Raw genomic sequence first — 24,874 nt, 5'->3', positions numbered from 1 at the left:
TCCTCAATCAGATCCTAGAATTCATCCTTCCAGCTCAGACGTCATTTTAAACATGAGCTCGATCTCGACCAATCAAATTGCCATCGATTGTACTGCTAAGGCTATTCAACTTATCCATCCCTAATCAGAGCATTGCTTCTGATCCCTTGTCTTGGAATTCATAATTCCTTTGCATTTGAACTTTGAGTTAGTCAGTTGTTTCTATAATCTGATCTCCTTGCATTCTTTCTTCCTCTAGTTGAGTACCGATGCTCACATCAGATCCCTTGTGGACCACCAGACCCTTTGTCGGATTTTATCCGACAACGTCCTTCATATTCAATAAGCTTGTGAGCCTTTCCTCGGATACATAATGCCTTTGGTAAATTGTATCCTCTGCTTTCTCAAGCATGCTCTACTATCGGGCTTGTGTTATTTATTCTTGAAATTTGTGGTATATGCTCCTAAGATGCCCCGATGGGTTGAACCTATGCCTTCCCCAAACCGTATGAACTCGAAAGTTTTCGCGAGTCATACTCTTCTGTTGTTTCGCCAGATAAAATTTCTACACTACAGTTTCATCAAAAGCGAGAAGTAAAATGAAAGGTTATGCATTGAAGAAGTGGGAGTCGACCTTGAGCCTTTGCGTTCATGCCCATGGACCCGATGCGGAACTTATCATCGAAGCTTCTTGTAATAATAATAGTCCCCTTGTTATAAGTTCGTCTTGTATCTATGTTTAGTCCTTTGCAACCGTGGTTCTGACCATGATTGTTCTTCTTTGATCCCTTTTCTCGGACAAGTTAAAGCACTTGTCTTCTACAGATAAATATGCCTGCCCAACCTCTATTATGATCTACCTTCGAGTATACACTATGGTATCTCGAGAATATCATGGAACTGCATAACTTCTTATGGGTTCTTCATCAACTGTTATTTCTCATCGATTCCAATTTTCCTGGGTTCTGGGTTGTCGTCAACCGAGAACACCGAATAGTGAATCGAGTCCACGCCCCGATTCAATAACTCTAAGTAATTTTCATTGCTTATGACTTTAATAATCCTTCAAGTCATCCCAAGTCTGATTGGATATATCATTATCATGCTAAATTTTAACCGTGCTACCTGGTCCTTACTCCCGGAGCACAACCTTCGACGATGAGCTAAGCTTACGTCGATCTTCCTCGTCTTATCATTTCACCTCGGACAACAAGCTTGATTCCTAGTTGGTGTTGTATCCGTGGTTCCAATAATATTTGCTACATCAATCCTTTTGCTTGAGCAGGCGCTGCTCGATTGCTTCTTTGTGGGGCACTCTTTGAAATCATCATGCCTAGCTAGGGGCGTTAAACGATAGTGCTTGTTGGGAGGCAATCCAACTTTATTTTGATTCCTTGATTTTTGCTCCTGTTTAGTAATAAATAATTCATCTAGCCTCTGTTTAGATGCGGTTTTATGCTTTTAATTAGTGTTTGTGCCAAGTAGAACCTTTGGGAAGACTTGGGGAAAGTCTTAGCGCTCACGAGAATTGCTGCCATTTTTATTTGGAGAGTGCTATTTAGTTAATTCTTTTTGCAGATGATTAATAGATAAATTCCTCAAGTCCAGAAATTTATTTGAGAATTTTATGAGTTCCAGAAGTATACGTTTGATCCAGATTACTACATACTGTTCTATTTTTGACAGATTATGTTTTCTATGTGTTGTTTGCTTATTTTGATGAATCTATGAGTAGTATCGGAGGGTATGAACGATAGAGAAGTTGGAATACAGTAGACATTACACCAATATGAATAAATAATGAGTTCATTATAGTACCTTGAAGTGGTGTTTTGTTTTCTTTCGCTAACGGAGCTCACGAGTTTTCTGTTAAGTTTTGTGTTGTGAAGTTTTCAAGTTTTGGGTAAAGATTCGATGGACTATGGAATAAGGAGTGGCAAGAGCCTAATCTTGGGGATGCCCAAGGCACCCCAAGGTACAATTCAAGGACAACCAAAAGCCTAAGCTTGGGGATGCCCCGGAAGGCATCCCCTCTTTCATCTTCGTCCATCGGTAACTTTACTTGGAGCTATATTTTTATTCGCCACATGATATGTGTTTTGCTTGGAGCATCATTTTATTTACTTTTGTTTTGCTTGCTGTTTGAATAAAATAACAAGATCTGAAATTATTAAATGTTAGAGAGTCTTCACATAGTTGCATAATTATTCGACTACTCATTGATCTTTACTTATATCTTTCGGAGTAGTTTGTCATTTGCTCTAGTGCTTCACTTATATCTTTTTAGAGCACGGTGGTGGTTTTATTTTGTATAAATAGATGAACTCTCATGATTCACTTATATTATTTTGAGAGTCTTTAGAACAGCATGGTAATTTGCTTTGGTTATGAAACTAGTCCTAATATGATGGGCATCCAAGAGGGATATAATAAAAACTTTCATATAAGTGATATCAAAGTTGTGCTAGTTGGGTAATTGTGAATTTGAGGAATACTTGTGTTGAAGTTTCCAAGTCCCGTAGCATGCACGTATGGTAAACGTTGTGTAACAAATTTGAAACATGAGGTGTTATTTGATTGTCTTCCTTATGAGTGGCGGTCGGGGACGAGCAATGGTCTTTTCCTACCAATCTATCCCCCTAGGAGCATGCGTGTAGTGCTTGGTTTTTGATGACTTCTAGATTTCTGCAATAAGTATGTGAGTTCTTTATGACTAATGTTGAGTCCATGGATTATACTCACTCTCACCCTTCCATCATTGCTAGCCTCTTCGGTACCATGCATTGCCCTTTCTCACATTGAGAGTTGGTGCAAACTTCGCAGGTGCATCCAAACCCCGTGATACGATACGCTCTGTCACACATAAACCTTCTTATATCTTCCTCAAAACAGCCACCATACCTACCTATTATGGCATTTCCATAGCCATTCCGAGATATATTGCCATGCAACTTTCCACCATTCCGTTTATCATGACATGTTCATCATTGTCATATTGCTTAGCATGATCATGTAGTTGACATAGTATTTGTGCCAAAGCCACTATTCATAATTCTTTCATACATGTCACTCTTGGTTCATTGCATCCCGGTACACCGCCGGAGGCATTCATATAGAGTCATCTTTTGTTCTAGCATCGAGTTGTAATTATTGAGTTGTAAATAAATAGAAGTGTGATGATCAACATTTTCTAGAGCATTGTCCCAAGTGATGAATCTAAAAAAAGAGAAAGGCCATAAAAAAGAGAGAAGCCCCCCCCCCCAAAAGGGGGACAATGCTACTATCCTTTGCCACACTTGTGCTTCAAAGTAGCACCATAATCTTCATGATAGAGAGTCTTTTGTTTTGTCACTTTCATATATTAGTGGGAATCTTTCATTATAAAACTTGGCTTGTATATTCCAACAATGGGCCTCCTCAAGTGCCCTGGGTCTTCGTGAGCAAGCAAGTTGGATGCACACCCACTTAGTTTCTTTTGTTGAGATTTCATACATTTATAGCTCTAGTGCATCCGTTGCATGGCAATCCCTACTCCTTGCATTAACATCAATCGATGGGCATCTCCATAGCCCATTGATTAGCCTCGTTGATGTGCGACTTTCTCCTTTTTATCTTCTCCACATAACCCCCATCATCATATTCTATTCCACCCATAGTGCTATATCCATGGCTCACGCTCATGTATTGCGTGAAAGTTGAAATTTTTTTGAGATTACTAAAGTGTGAAACAATTGCTTGGCTTGTCATCGGGGTTGTGCATGATGAGAGCATTCTTGTGTGATGAAAATGGAGCATGACCAAACTATATGATTTTGTAGGGATGAACTTTCTTTGGCCATGTTATTTTGAGAAGACATAATTGCTTAGTTAGTATGCTTGAAGTATTATTATTTTTATGTCAATATGAACTTTTATCTTGAATCTTTCGGATCTGAATATTCTTGCCACAATAAAGAGAATTACATGGATAAATATGTTAAGTAGCATTCCACATCAAAAATTCTGTTTTTATCATTTACCTACTTGAGGGCGAGCAATTAAGCTTGGGGATGCTGATACGTCTCCAACGTATCTATAATTTTTGATTGTTCCATGCTATTATATTATCAACCTTGGATGTTTTATATGCATTTATATGCTATTTTATATGATTTTTGGGACTAACCTATTAACCCAGAGCCCAGTGCCAGTTTCTGTTTTTTTCCTTGTTTTAGAGTATCGCAGAAAAGGAGTCCAATTGACCTGAAACTTCACGGAACTTATTTTTGGAAGGAAAGCAACCCGGGAGACTTGGAGTGCACGTCAGGAAAGCAACAAGGGAGGCACGAGGCAGGGGGGCGCGCCCACCCCCCTGGGCGCGCCCTCCACCCTCGTGGCTCCCCTGACGTATCTCTTCCGCCTATATATATATCCATATACCCTAAAACGATCGAGGAGGAGAATAGATCGGGAGTTCCGCCGCCAGAAGCCTCTGTAGCCACCAAAAACCAATCTAGACCCGTTCCGGCACCCTGCCGGAGGGGGAATTCCTCTCCGATGGCCATCTTCATCATCCCGGTGCTCTCCATGACGAGGAGGGAGTAGTTCTCCCTCGGGGCTGAGGGTATGTACCAGTAGCTATGTGTTTGATTTCTCTCTCTCTCTCGTGTTCTTGAGGTGGTATGATCTTGATGTATCGCGAGCTTTGCTATTATAGTTGCATCTTATGATGTTTCTCCCCCTCTACTCTCTTGTAATGGATTGAGTTTCCCCTTTGAAGTTATCTTATCGGATTGAGTCTTTAATGATTTGAGAACACTTGATGTATGTCTTGCCGTGCATATCTGTGGTGATAATGGGATATCACGTGATTCACTTGATGTATGTTTTGGTGACCAACTTGCGGGTTCCGCCCATGAACTTATGCATAGGGGTTGGCACACGTTTTCGTCTTGATTCTCCCATAGAAACTTTGGGGCACTCTTTGAGGTCCTATGTGTTGGTTGAATAGATGAATCTGATATTGTGTGATGCATATCGTATAATCATACCCACGGATACTTGAGGTGAAATTGGAGTATCTAGGTGACATTAGGGTTTTGGTTGATTTGTGTCTTAAGGTGTTATTCTAGTATGAACTCTAGGGCTGTTTGTGACACTTATAGGAATAGCCCAACAGATTGATTGGAAAGAATAACTTTGAGGTGGTTTCGTACCCTACCATAACCGCTTCGTTTGTTCTCCGCTATTAGTGACTTTGGAGTGACTCTTTGTTGCATGTTGAGGGATAGTTATAAGATCCAATTATGTTATTATTGTTGAGAGAACTTACACTAGTGAAAGTATGAACCCTAGGCCTTGTTTCCTAGCATTGCAACACCGTTTACGCTCACTTTTATCATTAGTTACCTTGCTGTTTTTATATGTTCAGATTACAAAAACCTTTATCTATCATCCATATACCACTTGTATCACCATCTCTTCGCCGAACTAGTGCACCTATACAATTTACCATTGTATTGGGTGTGTTGGGGACACAAGAGACCCTTTGTTATTTGGTTGCAAGGTTGCTTGAGAGAGACCATCTTCATCCTACGCCTCCCACGGATCGATAAACCTTAGGTCATCCACTTGAGGGAAATTTGCTACTGTCCTACAAACCTCTGCACTTGGAGGCCCAACAATGTCTACAAGAAAAAGGTTGTGTAGTAGACATCAAGCCTCTCGACAAAATTGTCGTGATCATTATCAAAATTTTGACTCCTTCTAGTGTACCAATCAAATTCATGATGATAAGTGCCATCCTCGTCCCTTGGTAATTTGAGTTACCACTGACAACATCCTTACCTTCCTTTCATCACAAACCTGTTCATGTTATGGATACAACTTGCTATCCATGCTTGTATTATGTGTTGCCTTGAAGTATTATTGTATTTTATGTCAAGGATGTTGTGAGGATTGCTCCACCTCTTAAGAATTCTTGATATAGTAATACTTCTCGCCATCTCCGTTCATTTCTTGGTCCGTGTGTTGTTTCTAACCGGAATACCGACCATTGAACTATGATGGGTGAATTCAAAACTTCTACAACCCTAATGCTTTGAACTTAATGGTTGACATTTCATTCTTAGACCATTGGTTATCGAGTCACCATTCTAATATTGGTCGTGCAACCCAGCCTATATTTCGGGTGCACCTTTCAACCAATGTTTAATTGTGTATGTTTTCCTTGAGCATGCCTTATTATATCATTTGATTTGACAAATGTTATCTCCTTGTTCACATAATTGTGGAATCCCATTTTTTTGGAAATCCCGATGAGTTGCCACTAAGTCCATCAGGCACAGCCTCATCCCCTTCTTGGTTTAATGATGAACTCTTGTTTCGGAACTCACTTTCATAGTTCATTTCCTTGAGAATCTTACAATGTCATCTCGACAATTTGTGTTGCACCTTTTTCTTCTCAGGCATCCTGACTCTGAGGTATCCTAACACCAATGATCTGAATCTCGGTCAGATATGACGGTTGGAACATAATTCCATGAGATATAACATTGGTCTTTATATCTTCCGGTAAGGTGATGTCATGCCTAGCACACCGCCGGAGGACCTATTGTAATACTTTCCTTTTTAGCAAGGTTAGCCATTCTTCCATGAGGAAATTGTAAGACTTATTTTATAAGTTGTTCCCGATGGATCCTTTGTGTATCCAAAATCTGACCCTTACTTGATGACCATGTCAGTGCTATCTCGAAGCATGTCTGTGGTACTCCGATCATTAATAAGAACATTTGAAGCACAATGCTAAATTTTCTTCATCAATTATTCAAACACCGTTGTATGGGTAATGTCATGAAAATTCTCTCCCCTTACCTAAAGGGTTTTCTACGTTATATCATGTCATGGATATCATGCTCTGCTTGTCCTTGGGAAGGATATACCCCTAAAATATGTGTTTAAACACATTTTCCTTTCCATTGTTCTGTTTAATCTAATGATCACATTTTCCTTTCCATTGTTTTGTTTAACCTTTCTGGTGTTCTATATGATCTAAGCAGTAATATTCTTCTGCTTATGTAAACATCTAGGTGTACAATCGTGTCGGTAAGGCCCTGTTACTATTGTTGATGACATTCCGATAACCACCGATGGACGAGAACTTTGCCTATTGGTCCGCCTCGTTCAACGAGCAGGAGAATGGTTCTCTTCATCCCTCACCCTTGGTACCGATGTTGTTACCGACATAACTGATAGGCTACCCTCTGACATGCCTTGCGTACATGATCGTGCAAGACATCACCGCCCTTCCTACTTTAACCCACATGGTGGGCCCATAAGCCACAGTTCCACGGGGTCAAAACCTGACTCTCCTATACACCCCCTATTCCCAAAGATATTCCATGCGCGTGGCCTCATAGGTATTTCACGAGCCACCTCCCGCGAGATCGTCAATTCTGCTATTAGACACAAAACTAATTCTCGTTGCTCTGAACCCCTTTCACGCGCTGTTTCAGGCACCGAACAGTTGCCTGCCCGCTCAAAACTTCTCAGGATACCTTCTTACTTTGCTCTCTATATTTTCAATTCGAGAGTTACTTTCTGCCACCTTCCCCGATGTTATCTACCAGATAGTCAACCTTGCATAGGTCTATTCTCTCGGAATACCCACCCTTTATTCTTTCGTAAGTATGATGGAGTTCTCAAAGAAAAGATGCCGACTTCATCATGATGACCTAAAGTAGAGAAATGATGACATCAATGTATTGGATCGGCCTCTTCGAGAAGAGCAAGCCAGAATGAGAAGACCCGCTAGAGTTGCTACCAAACCTTCCCCCTTTCACTACCTCTTAAATCTCAGGACGAGATTTCTTGTAGTGGAGGAGATTTGTTATGCCCGAATAATTAGGCTACAGTAATCCCACGTTAACGATGCCATGTCACCTCGGTTACTGTTGCTAATCTCGTGTTGGATCAAAACCGTTCAAATTTGAATTTGAATTTTTGTCAAACATAAAAAATGATCAAACATGAAAACTAAATAGTTCATCATTGAGCAAAATAATCCATAGGCAATTATAAATTGAATCCAACAGTATTTGAATTATTAAAATGCCCCTAGCTTATTTAAAACTGTACCAAAATGGTAATATTAAATCCATTTCTAGCTATGCCAAATTCAAATGGGATCTAACCTTGCCCAATCTTTTTGTGGTAGTGCAGAATACTCCATTGTATTTATGTGGCCAAGTCCCATGTTTCTACAAAATACTTTGCTAGCTAAAGGAAAATGCAACATAAAAGAATAAAGAAAACAGAAGGAAGAATTAACGAAAAAGGAAAGGGGCCACTGTTGGCTAGGCCTTAGTGCACAGTGTGCAGGCCCAACACAACAGAGCTGACATCGCCTCCCTCCTCCCCGTGTCCCCACGCGCGCGCGCTCGACGCCATTCACCGTTGCCACTGCACCTGTTAGCCGCCCCGCGTCGCTATAGGGCCGCTGAGAGGATAAGGGGAAGCTCCTAAGCCTCCCTGTCATCCTCATCCACTTCCTCTCCTCCATAGTCTCTCTCCCTCTCGATCCCAACCTTGCCCGACGTGGTCGCCGCTGTCGCCGCGTCGATCCCGCGGCCACCGCCTCCCGTTTGCCTCGCCGACGTGCTCGAATGCCTCCCCGACGTCGACTACGTCGATTACACCAAACGGAATGAGCCGGGAAGCCTCTACGTCACCGCCATCTTATTCTCCTTCCTCGGATCACCGCCGTCTGTCGCCGTCGATTCCAGACGCTCTACGCCTCCCCAAGCACACTGCCACCTCCCTACGGCTCCCGGTAAGCCATCGTGTCTTTCCCCTCCCTCTCCCGTACATTTCCTCCACCGTAGCCGCCGTTGCCATTGCCGCTCGAAGCGAGCGCTGCCGTATAGCTCGTCGCCGTCGTTATAGTCATTGCCATGCTCGCCCGAGCACGGGAACGTGCTCAGTGCAGCTCGCCGAGGCCGCCCGTGCCGCTTGCCAACCATCGTCGTCCCCGTAGCGCTGTTCCCGATCGTGGCCGAACTCAGGCGAATTTCTCGGGCTCGCCGCCATCACCATAGGGCCTCCCTGGCCGCGAGACCACCCATACCCGATCTCCGCCTCTGCCTCCGCTCGTCACCGGCGTCGCCCCTGCAGCGTCCCCTGCGCACCCCCTCTTCTCTCCCTCTGCCGGGCCGCTCCTTGGATGCACCACCGCATCCCCGCGCGAGGCCACGCCTCGTCCCTGCTTTGGCCTCGCCTCGCCGTCATCGCGCGCCTCTGCCATTGCCGCTGCCCTCGCTGGCTGATGCTGCTACATATGCAGGCGCGAGTTGCGCTGCTACTGCCCAGTGCGCATCGCTGCATCATCGTGCCGGCCTCGACCGTGCCCCTCACTGGCCTCACCCTGGCTTCGTCCCTACTCGTCGTGCCGCCCGATCGTGATTGCAAGGCCCTAGTCGTTTGCTACTGCCGCGTTGCTGCAGCCCGACCGCGACCTACGCTCGCTTGCCCTACCGCCCACCGCTGCCGGCACCGCCCTGTTCCCTCGCCCTATCGCGCCTGCTCTGGCCGGTCGTGGCCGCCGGCTGCGCACCCCCGTGGCCATCTCCCGCATCCTGCGCTGGCGCCCTGGCGCGCCCCTTCGCCCGTGCCCGTTCGGGCAGGTTCGCCCGCCCGTTAGCCGCGCCCGCCCCGGGTGGCCTCTAGGCCACGTGCACGTTGGGCCCGGTCCCCTGATGACCCACAAGTGTAGGGTATCTATCGTAGCCTTTTCGATAGATAAGAGTGTCTAACCCAACAAGGAGCAGAAGGAAATGATAAGCAGTTTTCAGTAAGGTATTCTCTGCAAGCACTGAAATTATAGGTAACAAATAGTTTTGTGATAAGGTAATTGGTAATGAGTAACAAGTAACAAGTGTAAATAAGGTGCAGCAAGATGGCCCAATCCTTTTTGTAGCAAAGTACGTGCCTAGACAAACTCTTATATGAGGTAAAGCGCTCCCAAGGACACATGGGAATTATCGCCAAGCTAGTTTCATCACGATCATATGATTCGCGTTCGGTACTTTGATAATCTGATATGTGGGTGGACCGGTGCTTGGGTACTGCCCTTACTTGGACAAGCATCCCACTTATGATTAACCCCCATTGCAAGCATCTGCAACTACAACAGAAGTATTAAGGTAAACCTAACCATAGCATGAAACATATGGATCCAAATCAGCCCCTTATGAAGCAACACATAAACTAGGGTTTAAGCTTCTGTCAGTCTAGCAACCCATCATCTACTTATTACTTCCCAATGCCTCCCTCTAGGCCCCAAAAATGGTGAAGTGTCATGTAGTCGATGTTCACATGACACCACTACAGGGATGCCAACATACATCTCATCAAAATATCAAACGAATACCAAATTCACATGACTACTAATAGCAAGACTTCTCCCATGTCCTCAGGAACAAACGTAACTACTCGGAAAGCATATTCATGTTCATAATTAGAGGGGTATTAATATGCACAATGGATCTGAACATATGATCTTCCACCAAGTACACCAACTAGCATCAACTACAAGGAGTAATCAACACTACTAGCAACCCACAGGTACCGATCTGAGGTTTGGATACAAAGATTGGATACAAGAGATGAATTAGGGGTTGAGATGAGATGGTGCTGGTGAAGATGTTGATGGAGATTGACCCCCTCCCGATGAAAGGATCGTTGGTGATGACGACGGTGATGATTTCCCCCTCTTGGAGGGAAGTTTCCCCGGCAGAACAGCTCCGCTGGAGCCCTAGATTTGTTCCGCCAAGGTTCCGCCTTGTGGCGGGGGAGTCTCATCCCGAAAGCTTGCTTATGATTTTTTTCCTCGACAAAAGAGTCCATATAGCAGAAGATGTGCATTGGAGGGCCACCAGGGGGCCCATGAGGCAGGGGCGCGGCCCCCACCCTCGTGGCTGGTAGGTGGCCCCCCTCTGGTACTTCTTGCGCTCATCATTTTTTATATATTCTGGGAATAACTTCCGTGAAGTTTCAGGACTTTTGGAGTTGTGCAGAATAGGTCTCTAATATTTGCTCCTTTTCCAGCCCAGAATCCTAGCTGCCGGCATTCTCCCTCTTCATGTAAACCTTGTAACATAAGAGAGAATAGGCATAAGTATTGTGACATAATGTGTAATAACAGACCATAATGCAATAAATATCGATATAAAAGCATGATGCAAAATGGATGTATCAACTCCCCCAAGCTTAGACCTCGCTTGTCCTCAAGCAAAAGCCGAAATCAAAAAATATGTCCACGTGTTTGGAGATAGAGGTGTCGATAAAAACAAAATACGGACATGAGGGCATCATGATCATTCTTAGAGCAGCAACACACATATATATTGTCATATGATCTCTTATGCTAAAGTAATAATTCAATCACAATTTCAACTATGAATCATAAACTTCATTGAGAACCAACAAACTCTAATCTCAGTCATTGAGGCAATTGCAATTTATCATAACATAGGAAAGAGTCAATATAAGAGCTTTTCAGCAAGACCACATACTCAACCATCATTTAGTCTTCCACAATTGCTAACACTCACGCAATATTTATGGGTATGAAGTTTTAATCAGACACATAGAAGGATAGGGGCTTATAGTTTTGCCTCCCAACGTTTTACCTCAAGGGTAATGTCAACAATAATAGTTCATGGAGACTCACATCCAATTAGCTATATATATCAGGATCTTTCCAACACATTGTGCTTGCCAGGATAAAATGTAAAAAGGAAATGTGAAGATCACCATGACTCTTATGTAAGGTAAAAGATAAAAGTAAAAGATAGACCCTTCGCAGAGGGAAGTAGAGGTTATCATGCACTTTTATGGTTGGATGCACAAAATCTTAAGGCAAAAGAACGTCACTTTATATTTCCACTTATGATATGGACCTTTATTATGCAGTCCGTCGCTTTTATTTCTTCCATATCACAAGATCGTATAAAGCTTATTTTCTCCACATTAAAAACATACATATTTAGAGAGCAATTTTTATTGCTTGCACCGATAACTTGCTTGAAGGATCTTACTCAATCCATAGGTAGATATGGTGGACTCTTATGGCAAAACTGGGTTTAGGGATATTTGGAAGAACAAGTAGTATCTCTACTTGGTGCGAAGGAATTGGCTAGCATGAGAGGGAAAGGCAAGCTCAACATGTTGGATGATCCATGATAATATAATTTATCTCAGATGTAAGAAAACATAACCCATTACGTTGTCTTCCTTGTCCAACGTCAACTCTTAGCATGTCATACTTTAATGAGTGCTCACAATCATAAAAGATGTCCAGGATATTATATTTATATGTGAACCTCTCTTTCTTTATTACTTCCTATTAATTACAATGATGACCAAAACTATGTTTGTCAACTCTCAACAACTTTTATTCATCATAATCTTTATATGTGAGCTCATTACTCTCCATAAGATCCATATGATCTCTTTATTTCTTTTTATTTCTTCTCTTTTATTTTATTTAATTCCCTCAAGATCATAGCAAAATAATCAAGCCCTTGACTCAACACTAAACTTTATTATATATATAGCTCACGGACTCGATTACATAGAAGGACCATAAAGCAAAACTCACAACTATATCATACTAAAACTTTATTCTACTATATCAATATATTATCAAAAGGATCGAACTAAGAAAAACGGTAAAGATAAAAGTGATGGTGATACGATACCGGGGCACTCCCCCAAGTTTGGCAGTTGCCAAGGGGAGTGCCTATACCAGATACTCAGTTCTTCTTTGTTGGTGAAGAAGATGTTGGTTTTGTTGATGGCATAGGATTCTTCCTTAATTTGCGCTTGAGGATAGAATTTTGATCCCTTAGATCATCGATCTCCTGCTCAAGGCTTAATATCTTCTTGCATAATTCCTGTTTGTTTTCCTGCAAGAGGCGAAAAGGGATAAACTCGATCTTAGGTTTCTTTGCTCTATCAGGGAGGCTTGACTTTTTGAACTCCACATGCATGTCCCCAGGTTGAGGTAATGGGACTTCATTTTCATCTGAGCTCGTCTCCTCCTTTCCCTTAGGTTCATAATCCTCTTCTTCTTTCGTAGTCCAGCCACAATGCTCCACATCCCCATAGACCTTAGATTCTGCAAGGTAATCAGCCACATAGCTTTCTCCATCCGAATCCTGGGACGACATGTTGCTCAGATCTGCAGCAGGACAGCTCGAAACAAAGACAAGAGATATTTGCGTGATACGGTGGTCAAAACCTTTGGGATATTATATAATGAATTTTTACCGACCAAAAGAAGTATCGTACAAGAAAACGGAGTCCAGAGAGCACACGAGGTGCCCACGAGGCTGGGGGGCGCTCCTAGGGGGTAGGGCGCGCCCTCCACCCTCATGGAAGCCCCATGTACTTTTCGGTCTGCTTCTTATTTTCCTATTTTTTATATATATTCCAAAACGGAGAAATATTTCCATTAGAACTATTTTGGAGTCTGTTTACTTACCGTACCATGTACCTATTCCTTTTCAGAGTCTAAAACGTTCCGGAAAGTGTCCCTTATATATTCCTCCGGGGTTACGGTTTCAATAACATTAGTTTCAACATTTATGGGATTACCTGAGATATAATGTTTAATTCTTTGACCGCTCACCACCTTCGGATTTGTGCCTTCGAAATTGTTGATTTTTATGGCACTGGAACGATAGACCTCCTCGATAACGTAAGGACCTTCCCATTTAGAGAGAAGTTTGCCTGCAAAAAATCTTAAATGAGAGTTGTATAGCAATACATAATCACCTACATTGAACTCACATTTTTTATCCTTTTATCATGCCATCTTTTAACTTTTTCTTTAAACAGCTTGGCATTTTCATAAGCCTGGGTTCTCCATTCATCAAGCGAGCTAATGTCAAAAAGCCTCTTCTCACCAGCAAGTTTGAAGTCATAGTTGAGCTCTTTAACAGCCCAATATGCCTTATGTTCTAATTCAAGAGGTAAGTGACATGCTTTACCATAAACCATTTTATACGGAGACATACCCATAGGATTTTTATATGCAGTTCTATAGGCCCATAATGCATCATTAAGTTTCTTGGACCAATTCTTTCTAGATCTATTAACAGTCTTTTGCAAAATTAATTTGAGCTCTCTATTACTCAATTCTACTTGACCACTAGACTGTGGGTGATAAGGAGATGCAATTCTATGATTAACGTCATACTTAGCAAGCATTTTACGAAAAGCACCATGAATAAAATGTGAACCACCATCAGTCATTAAATATCTAGGGACTCCAAACCTCGGAAAAATAAATTCTTCAAGCATCTTAATAGAGGTTTTATGATCAGCACTACTAGTTGGAATAGCTTCTACCCACTTAGTAACGTAATCAACAGCAACTAGAATATGTGTATACCTGTTAGAGGAAGGAAAAGGTCCCATATAATCAAAGCCCCAAACATCAAATGGTTCAATAATAAGTGAATAATTCATAGGCATTTCTTGACGTCTACTAATACTACCAATTCTTTGACATTCATCACAAGACAAGACAAACTTACGAGCATCCTTGAAGAGAGTAGGAAAATAAAAACTGTATTGCAATACCTTATGTGCAGTTCTATCTCCAACATGGTGTCCTCCATAAGCCTCAGAGTGACACTTGCGTAGGATATGTTCCTATTCATGCTCAGGTACACAACATCTAATAATACCATCTACTCCTTCTTTATAAAGATGTGGGTCATCCCAAAAGTAATGTCTCAAATCATAGAAGAACTTTTTCTTTTGCTGGTATGTGAAACTAGGTGGTATAAATTTAGCAACAATATAATTAGCATAATCAGCATACCATGGAGCAGTTCGAGAAGCATTTATGACATTTAATTGTTCATCAGGAAAGCTATCATCAATAGGTAGTGGGTCATCAAAACATTTTCTAACCGAGACAAGTTGTCTGCAACGGGGTTCTCAGCTCCCTTTCTATCAATAATATGCAAATCAAATTCTTGTAGTAAGAGAACCCATCTAATAAGTCTAGGTTTAGCATCTTTCTTTTCCATAAGATATTTAATAGCGGCATGATCAGTGTGAACGGTTACTTTAGAATCGACTATATAAGGTCTGAACTTATCACAAGCAAATACAACTGCTAAAAATTCTTTTTTAGTAGTAGCATAGTTTCTCTGGGCACTGTCTAGAGTTTTACTAGCATATTGATTAATGTCGGTGTCAAAACCGGTGGATCTCGGGTAGGGGGTCCCGAACTGTGCGTCTAGGCCGGATGGTAACAGGAGGCAGGGGACACGAAGTTTTACCCAGGTTCGGGCCCTCTCGATGGAGGTAAAACCCTACGTCCTGCTTGATTAATATTGATGGTATGGGTATTACAAGAGTTGATCTACCACGAGATTAGAGAGGCTAAACCCTAGAAGCTAGCCTATGGTATAATTGTTGATGTGTGTGTTGTCCTACGGACTAAAATCCTCCGGTTTATATAGACACAGGATAGGGTTAGGGTTACATAGAGTCGGTTACAATGCTAGGAGATCTGAATATCCGTATCGCCAAGCTTGCCTTCCACGCCAAGGAAAGTCCCTTCCGGACACGGGACGAAGTCTTCAATCTTGTATCTTCATAGTCCTGGAGTCCGGCTGAAGGTATAGTCCGGCCATCCGGACACCCCCTAATCCAGGACTCCCTCAGTAGCCCCTAAACCAGGCTTCAATGACGACGAGTCCGGTGCGCAAATTGTCTTCGACATTGCAAGGCGGGTTCCTCCTCCAAGTACTTCATAGAAGATTTTGAACACAAAGGTAGTGTCCGGCTTTGCAAAATAAGTTTTTCCACATATTGCCACAGAGAGAATAATATTTACACAAATCAAATCTGCTAACGTATTCTGTAGTGTGACATCGCACCACGGCCAAGCTTTTATTCGAACTGTTTTACTGTCCCATCTCAGCGCGTTATGCGAGGCGGTTTCCTTGGCACGTCTTGTTAAAGCAGAGATCATGTCCCCTTATTCCGAGATTCTCATCAATACGGGCGTGGGTAACCCAACCACGCCTTTGATTACGGCGTTTGGGAGATAAGCGAGTTTCATCAGGCTAGTGGGGACATGTAGTTGCGTCCACCCATATAAGGGGATAAGGATCCACCTTTTCACCTACGCCTTCTTCCTCCTTCGCCTATCCATTCTCGCGCACTCGAGCTCCAGCGCCCAAGTCCGCACTCCTCACCTCAACCTTCTCCAGCCATGTCCGGAGCGGGAGGCAAGTGGATGGTCTCCTCCGTCACGGAGGGACACATCAAAAAGCTGAGGAAGGTCGGATATCTGGCTAGCGACATCGCGCACCGGCTTCTCGAAACGGGGCAGCTGATCCCCACTCCCAGGCCCCATGAGAGGGTGGTATTCCTCCCCCATTTCCTCCACGGACTGGGCTTCCCTCTGCATCCATTTGTCTGGGGGCTCATGTTCTACTACGGCCTGGATTTCCATGATATGGCCCCGAATTTTGTCCTCAACATCTCGGCGTTTATCGTCGTGTGCGAGGCTTTCCTCCGCATCCGCCCCCATTTCGGCCTATGGCTTAATACTTTCAACGTCAAGCCGAAGGTGGTGCACGGCAGCCAGGCGGAGTGCGGCGGGGCCATGGTTGGCAAGATGGCCAATGTCCTATGGCTCGAGGGCTCCTTTGTGGAGACCCAGAAGGGGTGGCAATCGGGGTGGGTTTAAATCACCGAGCCACGCGACGCCGAATGGGTCGCACCCCTGAGTTCCGGTCCGGACCCCCAACGCGGCTCACATCCTGGAAAGAGACGGGCCTGTCGTGGGGTAAAAAAGGAGAGCCGACCGGACTCCAAACATGCATCAAAACCTTGGTGGACAGGAAGCTTAAACTTGTCAACGTAGTCCAGGTTATGCTCATCCGCTTGATCCTCCCGTGTCAACAACGGGCTTTCAACCTGTGGGAGTTCAACCCGGCGCGGCACCAAACTCTGAGCAGGCTCTTCGACACGACGTACGAAGATGTATGGAAGGTGCTTTTCAAGGGCGCCGTGGCTCCCGCATCGGCTACTGAGGATCGCGGATTCAGTGCACAGCGTCACGCTCTTGCGGTAAGCTGTCTTTTTCCTTTTACAGGGTATCAGTGTTTCATAGTTTGACTCCATGCGGGATCTAAGCTCCCTTTCTGTCGGGGATATACCCCGCGGTATAAACCGCCGGATGTATGACCCGGCTAGAGTTTGGCGATTCACTGACGACCCACTTGGACATGGCGGTTTACGATTCATTGGTAATCCGGTAGGCGGGTCAGAGGAGCGACAAGACCCGGTGGCCCAACGGGCGGTTTATGGAAGGCCGGATCATGCTATGGTGGGTCGGTTTAAGAGAAAAGGCATGAGGAATATGTACTTTACAAGGAAGACCCAGACTTGTATCCGGTTTGTATTAGAGATAGATTAGTCCTTATCTTAATAGGACTCCACATGTAACCCGCCCCTTCAACATATATAAGGAGGGGCAGGGCTCCCCAAAGAGGGACAAGTTAGAAAGGACAAGCTACAAGCAAGAAGAAACAATCTTAGGGCTAGACACAAAGAGGAGAGCCAGTTTATGGTGACTCCCTCGTGATGATAATGAGACCTAGCCTCAAACAGCATGTAGGGTTTTTACCGGATGATGTTTCCCGGGGCCCGAAGCTGTCTAAATCCCTGTCTTGTATTGCGTCTCTCGATTCCACTCAACCCCTCTCAAGCTACCACATAGATGCGTTGGCCTCGCGACTAAGTCCTGACACTAAGGACATCTGACGTGACAATTCCACGACAGTTGGCGCCCACCGTGGGGCCTGCGCATGATGGTGTTGAGTTCTTGAAGGGATCTTTCACAGGGATCGAGATGTTCATAATTTTTCGGATGAAGGATAGCCAGTTTTTAAGTAATTAGGGTTGCAGTCTGTTCGTTGCTGCCGTCCTGCGATTTATCTGGTGGGTTTTAAGTCATCTGAAACCGACGAGTTTGGAGACTCTAAAGGAGCTAGTGTTTCTAATACAGCTACAGGCCACAAGGCGAGTTACTATTATGACACGGATTCGCTACTGTGATTTTTCATCAAGCCGTTTTCTGCTCTGGGTTGACCCCGAGCAAATTCCTCGCCGAATCACTGCTGTTGACCTCAAAGCTGCTGCCAGAATCAGACTTAAGCTGGACTTGGTCTCGCTGGTATTTCCTCCACTGCCGCCGGTTCAACCAGATCGTTTTCCTATGCAAAAGTCGGATGTACATAACCTGTTATTGGATGATCTGTATACAACCTTTACAAGGAGACACGAGCCGCGGGGTTTAATCTCTAGCGCTAGGTTAAAAAAAAGGGGGGGTGCGGCATGGGCGACTCGGAAACCGGCCACGACCCGTTGGATGACGTGCAACTACTACTCCGTATCAAGCAAGATACGCCATGTCCTGACAGAGGACCTGTTAGCCCGGCTGAGATCTGAATAAACAAGAAAGGAAGCTGATTCAAGAATTAAGGAAAGGAAAAAGTTGCCAGGTTGGACTGGCCCTTGAGGCAACCTACAGCGCCCCGGTTCCTCATATGAAGCAGAGCGCCTACGGCAACACGGAAACGACCGTTGACCCGTCCGGCAGCTTGCACGTCTGCGGCCTCGTCTCGCTGAGCCACCTCACCATTGACCCGCCTGGCGGCTTGCACCTCTGTGCCTCCGCCTCTCCGCCCTGCAACCCACGTGGGTGGTAATGCTACATGGAGATAGACGAAGGCCATTAAAAAAGATGATGGCATTATACTACGGAGGCACGTTTGGCTGTGCCGCGCAGCTTCACGGACACACGTATCGTGGTACATTTTACATCAACGTGCCGGCCAAATTTGCCGGTTCGCGTCACCTTACAACAGCACGGACGACCCGTCGTCCACCCTCGCCGCTGGTTCACGCGTTTGCACCGGTTTATAACGCGGAGGACAACTGGCTCGTCTGTGCCGGCTTACAAAGCCGCGTCCGATTCATCACTCCGAAGCCGCTTTGGCTGCTGCGATGGTTGTACTGTCCACCCAAACATCAGGTGGTATTCATATAAATTTATGTATTAAACACTTATTGATTTTTGTCAAAAAACAATTACTTTGTCCTGTAATATTTTTACACAGGACAATTTTTATGCCATTTGCGGACACATGTATTGCGGTCCGGGTTACATCAACGTGCCGGCCGACTCATCCGTCTGCACCACCTTACAACACCGCGGATGATTCGCACCGGTTTACAACGCGGAGGATAACTTGCTCGTCCGCACCGGTTTACAACACGGAGGACAACTTGCTCGTCCGCACCGGTTTACAACACCGCGGCCGGATCATCCGTCTGCTCATCTGGCCGACTCGGCCGTGATTAATTTTAGCATCACTGTGGTGATCATCAACTCCATGGCGGATAATTTCTGGCCTAACACATCAGGTGATATCCATCTAATATATATTTTATTAGGGCATATTATTTTTGTCAAAGAGCAGTTTATCTTTGCCTTGGTCTGCAATATTGTATGCAGGACAATTATTCATTATAAACGTGGTTTATACCATGGGTACGAAGCATGCGCTGGCAACGTCCTGCCCGGTGTTCGTCTGTGCCACATTACACGGTGAATGGACGCGTGCAAGACGCCGCCCTTACGGCCCGGTTTACATCAACTTGCCGGGACCGTGCCTTCGTTTGACTCGCCCGTCCGAACCGGTTTACAACGCCGCGACCGACTCATCTGTCTGTGCGGCCTCTGATGCTGCGATCGTATTTTCCGTCTGTCTCTCGCGGCCTGGTCTACATCAACATACCGGGCCGCACCGTCTGCATGAGCTGTTTATTGGATATGAGCAAGTCACAGCTTGGGTAGCCCGGTTTTCTTTGAAATTGGAGGCAAATTATCGTCAACCGCCGTCTGCACTGGATGGCTCAATAAGCAAGCACACAAGTCGCCGCCATTACAGTTCTGGTTAACTTCAGAACGCCAGTTGGAAGGAACCATTGGCCAAGTTGCTAACACAGCTCATACAGGATCATTTATAACCTGCCGCAGTCATCCCAACCTTCTGTGGATTCACATCGTGCTATCAACACCAATGATATACAAGTTATGCCGGTTTATATCACGGTCGAACATGGAGAATCTCAAGCCAACTCCTCGAGTCACCTTTGAGACTTGGGGGCTACGATGACATAACTCAGCAAATCTTGCCAGTTTCAGCAAAGTTAAAAACCCAGGACGATGGAGGGAAAGATAACCCGGTCCCGGAGGCTACTGTTATGAAAATTTAAAGGCTGTTGGAAAATTTCCGTCTTAGAAAGTATATAACAGTTACAAAATCCCGGCTCAGTGAAGAAGTTCCGGATCATCAGAAAGGATTCTGGTTTAAAATCTGGCTCAAGGGAAGTCAGTCTCACTGAAGCTCTCAAGTATCCAGTTTACAATCCGGTTCAAGGGAAATATATTCTCCCACAAAGCTCTCAAACTCTCAAATCCGGTTTAAAAATGTCCGATTCAAAAAGGAATTAACTTCTCGCAAGTTCGAGTTGAAAGGCCATCAGAAAATTTCCGGCTGAAAATGAAGATTCCGGTTTACAATCCGGTTCAAGGGAAAGATGTCTCCCACAAATCCTTGAAGCTCTCAATATCCGGTTCAAAATCCCGGTTCAAGAAGGATTTATCTCTTGCAAAAAGTTAAAGGGTGCCAAAGAAGACTTGCTGCCATGATGCGCGGTCCAAACATGGGTATCATGCCTTATTGGCTTATCATATTATTGGTTACTTGGGGGCTTGGTCGTATCCGAACCATAGCCACGCCTCTTGATCGGCCTAGTGCCATAACATCACTGGGGGCCTTGGTCGTGCCCGAACCAACGCGACACGTTTTGATAGGCGACAGCCACCAGATCACTTGGGGACATGGTCAAGTCTGAACCAGTCACGCCTCTTGGTCGGCCTAAGGACACAAAATCACTTGGGGGCTTGGTCGAACCCAAACCATTGCCACGCCTCTTGATCTGGCATATATGCCATGAATCATTTGGGGACCTGGCTGACTTGAACCATAGCTACACCTTATTGGGAGCTTGGTCGTGTCCGACCATGGTAACACCATCTGATCGGCTCAGTAAAGCCTCTTTTTGCAAATGGTCTTATCATTGCCTTTGCTTCCATATTTTTTTCATAACTGTTATTTGATTTTTGTTGCGTTTTTTAAACCGACAACATTTTAATCCGGTTCAACTGTCAATTACAAATTGACGGAACACGGTCAAATCTTAATCCGGAGGCCATCTGCCCGGTTTGATTTTCTGTTACCATCCTATTATGGAGTAAACCGGTGTTTATCAACCCGGCTTGACTTTCAATTACAAGTTGTCAATACAGGATCAAGTTATAATCCGGAGACTATCAGCCCGGTCTGGTTTGACTACGAGTCGCCAGTATTATATATGGTTAAACCGGTGTTTATCACAACCCGGTACGGTTTATCATCAACCGGCACAGTATGAAAGGAGTTATCATTACTCAAGATTGGGGTTATCACTCTTACTACAAAAAATTGGTAAACCAATGATGTGATTCAATATCACAGGTATGATATATTTCATTGATTATTCTTAAGTGCAGCCTTGGTTATAAACCTGGGTTATATGTTGGGCATTATGACCCGTCCGGCGGTAAACCGCCAGGACACTTTAAACTTGTTGTATGCAGAGACAGGTTGAATAAAGCATGATGATAAATTATCCGGTGTTTATTAAACCGGCCTGGCTTTAAGATGATAAGTCGCCAGTATATGATGGGAAATTATCCGGAGTTTATTAAACCGGCCTGGCTTTGGACTATACGTCGCCAGTATATATTTGGATTGCACCATTGGAATCATGCGCTTATAAATGATTGGGTTATATTATTCAAATAGCCAAATTTGGCTGAATTTTCATTATGATATTGGATGAATTTTTCATACCGGATTATATTATCTTGAATAGCCAACATGGCTGGATTTTTATGGTTATTAGTAACCGGTATTATTGAGTTTTCAAAGTCGCTTTAGCGCAACCGTTATTATTTTATCAAAGGATATGATTTATTCTACAATGGAAGGAATAGTCCCGAGTCGCTGCAGGCTCACGACCCGGCACTTGGGGGCTACATTATTCAAATTGAGATTACATGCAAGTCTCATGTCGCTGCAAGCATGCACCATGACACTTGGGGGCTAATGCAAAGTAATTTTCTGCTCATATTATTGAAGACCCGGCTCATCACATTATAATGAGCCGGCCCTTGGGGGCTACCAATTGCTCCTGTCAACAACTCAAGGTACACAAGTTAAATCCATTATATTGAAGGGTCCGCTGCTCAATTGGTAAAGTACAAGGCTCTTAACCTTATGGACGTGGATTCAAGCCCATGATGGGGGTTACATCATATGATGTTATTTTCATTGAAATATATATCAAGTCCCAGCTCAATATTATCTTACTAAGCCGGCCCTTGGGGGCTACACATCATTGCTCAAATCTACATGATTATATTTACAAAGTCCCTGCTCATTATTGCATAAATGACCCAGCCCTTGGGGGCTACACTGGTTGAAGTTTTATGAGTATAAGGCAATTTCAAGTCCCTGGTTGCTGCAAGCATGACAACCCGACACTTGGGGGCTACATAATATGGAGTATTCAGTTTTTACTAAGTGACTGGGATGAACAACATGGATTTCTTCTTAAGTGGCAGTATTTATATTGAAGCAAGTCTTAAGCCATCACTTTGTTCTGCTCAAGACTTGGGGGCTACAGGTATTATATTATTATCGAAGAACTATTTTCAAATTCTCTGTTTTGAGCAAACTGGATTAACCCGGCGTCACCAATCATTATGACCCTGTGTCTGTAACCCGGCGTCATCAATAATCATGAACCGGCATTAGCAACAATCATGAACCGGTGTTGGCAACAATCATGACCCGGAGTTATCAGTTTTTATAACCAGACAATGGTGGTAATCATAAACCGGCAAGTTTTACATCTTCAAGCCGGCTGGATATCAGTTGAATATTTCAGAGACTAATATTTTTGTCAAGTCAAAGCATTGAAGGCCGATTCAAATGGATTCTTTATTTACAAATATCTTCTGCAAGCAAATTGATTATGAAGATGGTTATTAACTTGGAAGGAAGAAATGACAAGGATTTAAGGATGATCAAGTGCCGGCTTACAAGTATATTTAAACCGGAGCACAACCCGACAAATTTGTTCTTGTTGCAGATCAGTTTAACATGGATGAATCCAAATTAAATTGGGGGTTAATGTCGGGGATATACCCCGCGGTATAAACCGCCGGATGTATGACCCGGCTAGAGTTTGGCGATTCACTGACGACCCACTTGGACATGGCGGTTTACGATTCATTGGTAATCCGGTAGGCGGGTCAGAGGAGCGACAAGACCCGGTGGCCCAACGGGCGGTTTATGGAAGGCCGAATCATGCTATGGTGGGTCGGTTTAAGAGAAAAGGCGTGAGGAATATTTACTTTACAAGGAAGACCCGGAGTTGTATCCGGTTTGTATTAGAGATAGATTAGTCCTTATCTTAATAGGACTCCACATGTAACCCGCCCCTTCAACATATATAAGGAGGGGCAGGGCTCCCCAAAGAGGGACAAGTTAGAAAGGACAAGCTACAAGCAAGAAGAAACAATCTTAGGGCTAGACACAAAGAGGAGAGCCGGTTTACGGCGACTCCCTCGTGATGATAATGAGACCTAGCCTCAAACAGCATGTAGGGTTTTTACCGGATGATGTTTCCCGGGGCCCAAAACTGTCTAAATCCCTGTCTTGTATTGCGTCTCTCGATTCCACTCAACCCCTCTCAAGCTACCACATAGATGTGTTGGCCTCGCGACTAAGTCCTGACACTAAGGACATCTGACGTGACAATTCCAAGACACTTTCCTTTGACATGATTGGCAGGTGACATCCGGACAGATCAACTGTCCGGCTCCTTTGCCCGAAGGCCCAACGGACGCTCAACTGGCGAAGCTGCTGGTTCCGGCACCCTATGTGGTGCCAGAGAAGAAGGCCAAGAAGAAGGCCACGGGGACTCGAAAGAGTGCCCGGCGCCCGGAGGTGTCGGATTCATCATCCGACCAATCCAAGACGCACTCCTCCCACGAAGATGAGGAGGAGGAAGAAGAGACCCCTCCCCCTCCAGCGGGGGAAGGGAAGAAAAGGAAGGCCACCCCAACCGGGGAGGCCGAGGGGTCCAAGAGAGGGAGAACCCCTCCTCCGGACTACTCCACCAAGGCCGACGACGGCGAAGAAGAGTGGCCGCCCAGGGCCAAGCCCCTGGCGAAATCATAAGTATCCGGATACCGAAGTGATTTCATAGTATTCATTTATTGCACATCTTTCCTTTATGTCGAATATGTTTATGCAGCCCACCCAAAGACCGCTCGACGCGTCGTCGAGCGGCTCACTGGACTCGTCGGACGTGAACTCGCTACCGACGGCTTCCTTCCCCCGCCCTACAGACGACACCGAAGTGTTGTCCCAACAGGGTCCAATCTGGGAGGAGGTGGTCCTGGAGGCGCCGCAAGGCCACCTCCCGGACTCCAGGAGTAAAGGGGACGAAACCCCCCAGGGCTCCAAGTCCGGCCCTAGGCCGGACACCGCTCCGGAACCTTCAAAGGTTCCAGAGTCCGGCGGGGAACCTCCCTCCAAGAGGAGCAGGCCCGCCGTGCCGATGACCTCCCTCCAATCGGAGGCGCCGGACAATATGTTGGAGGCGCTCCAAGGCGCCTCCATCGACGAGGGGCACCGCA

Source organism: Triticum dicoccoides, chromosome 3A, assembly GCF_002162155.2.
Source record: "Triticum dicoccoides isolate Atlit2015 ecotype Zavitan chromosome 3A, WEW_v2.0, whole genome shotgun sequence".
In the NCBI taxonomy this organism is placed as follows: domain Eukaryota; kingdom Viridiplantae; phylum Streptophyta; class Magnoliopsida; order Poales; family Poaceae; genus Triticum; species Triticum dicoccoides.
Note: the sequence above shows the minus strand (reverse complement) of the source record.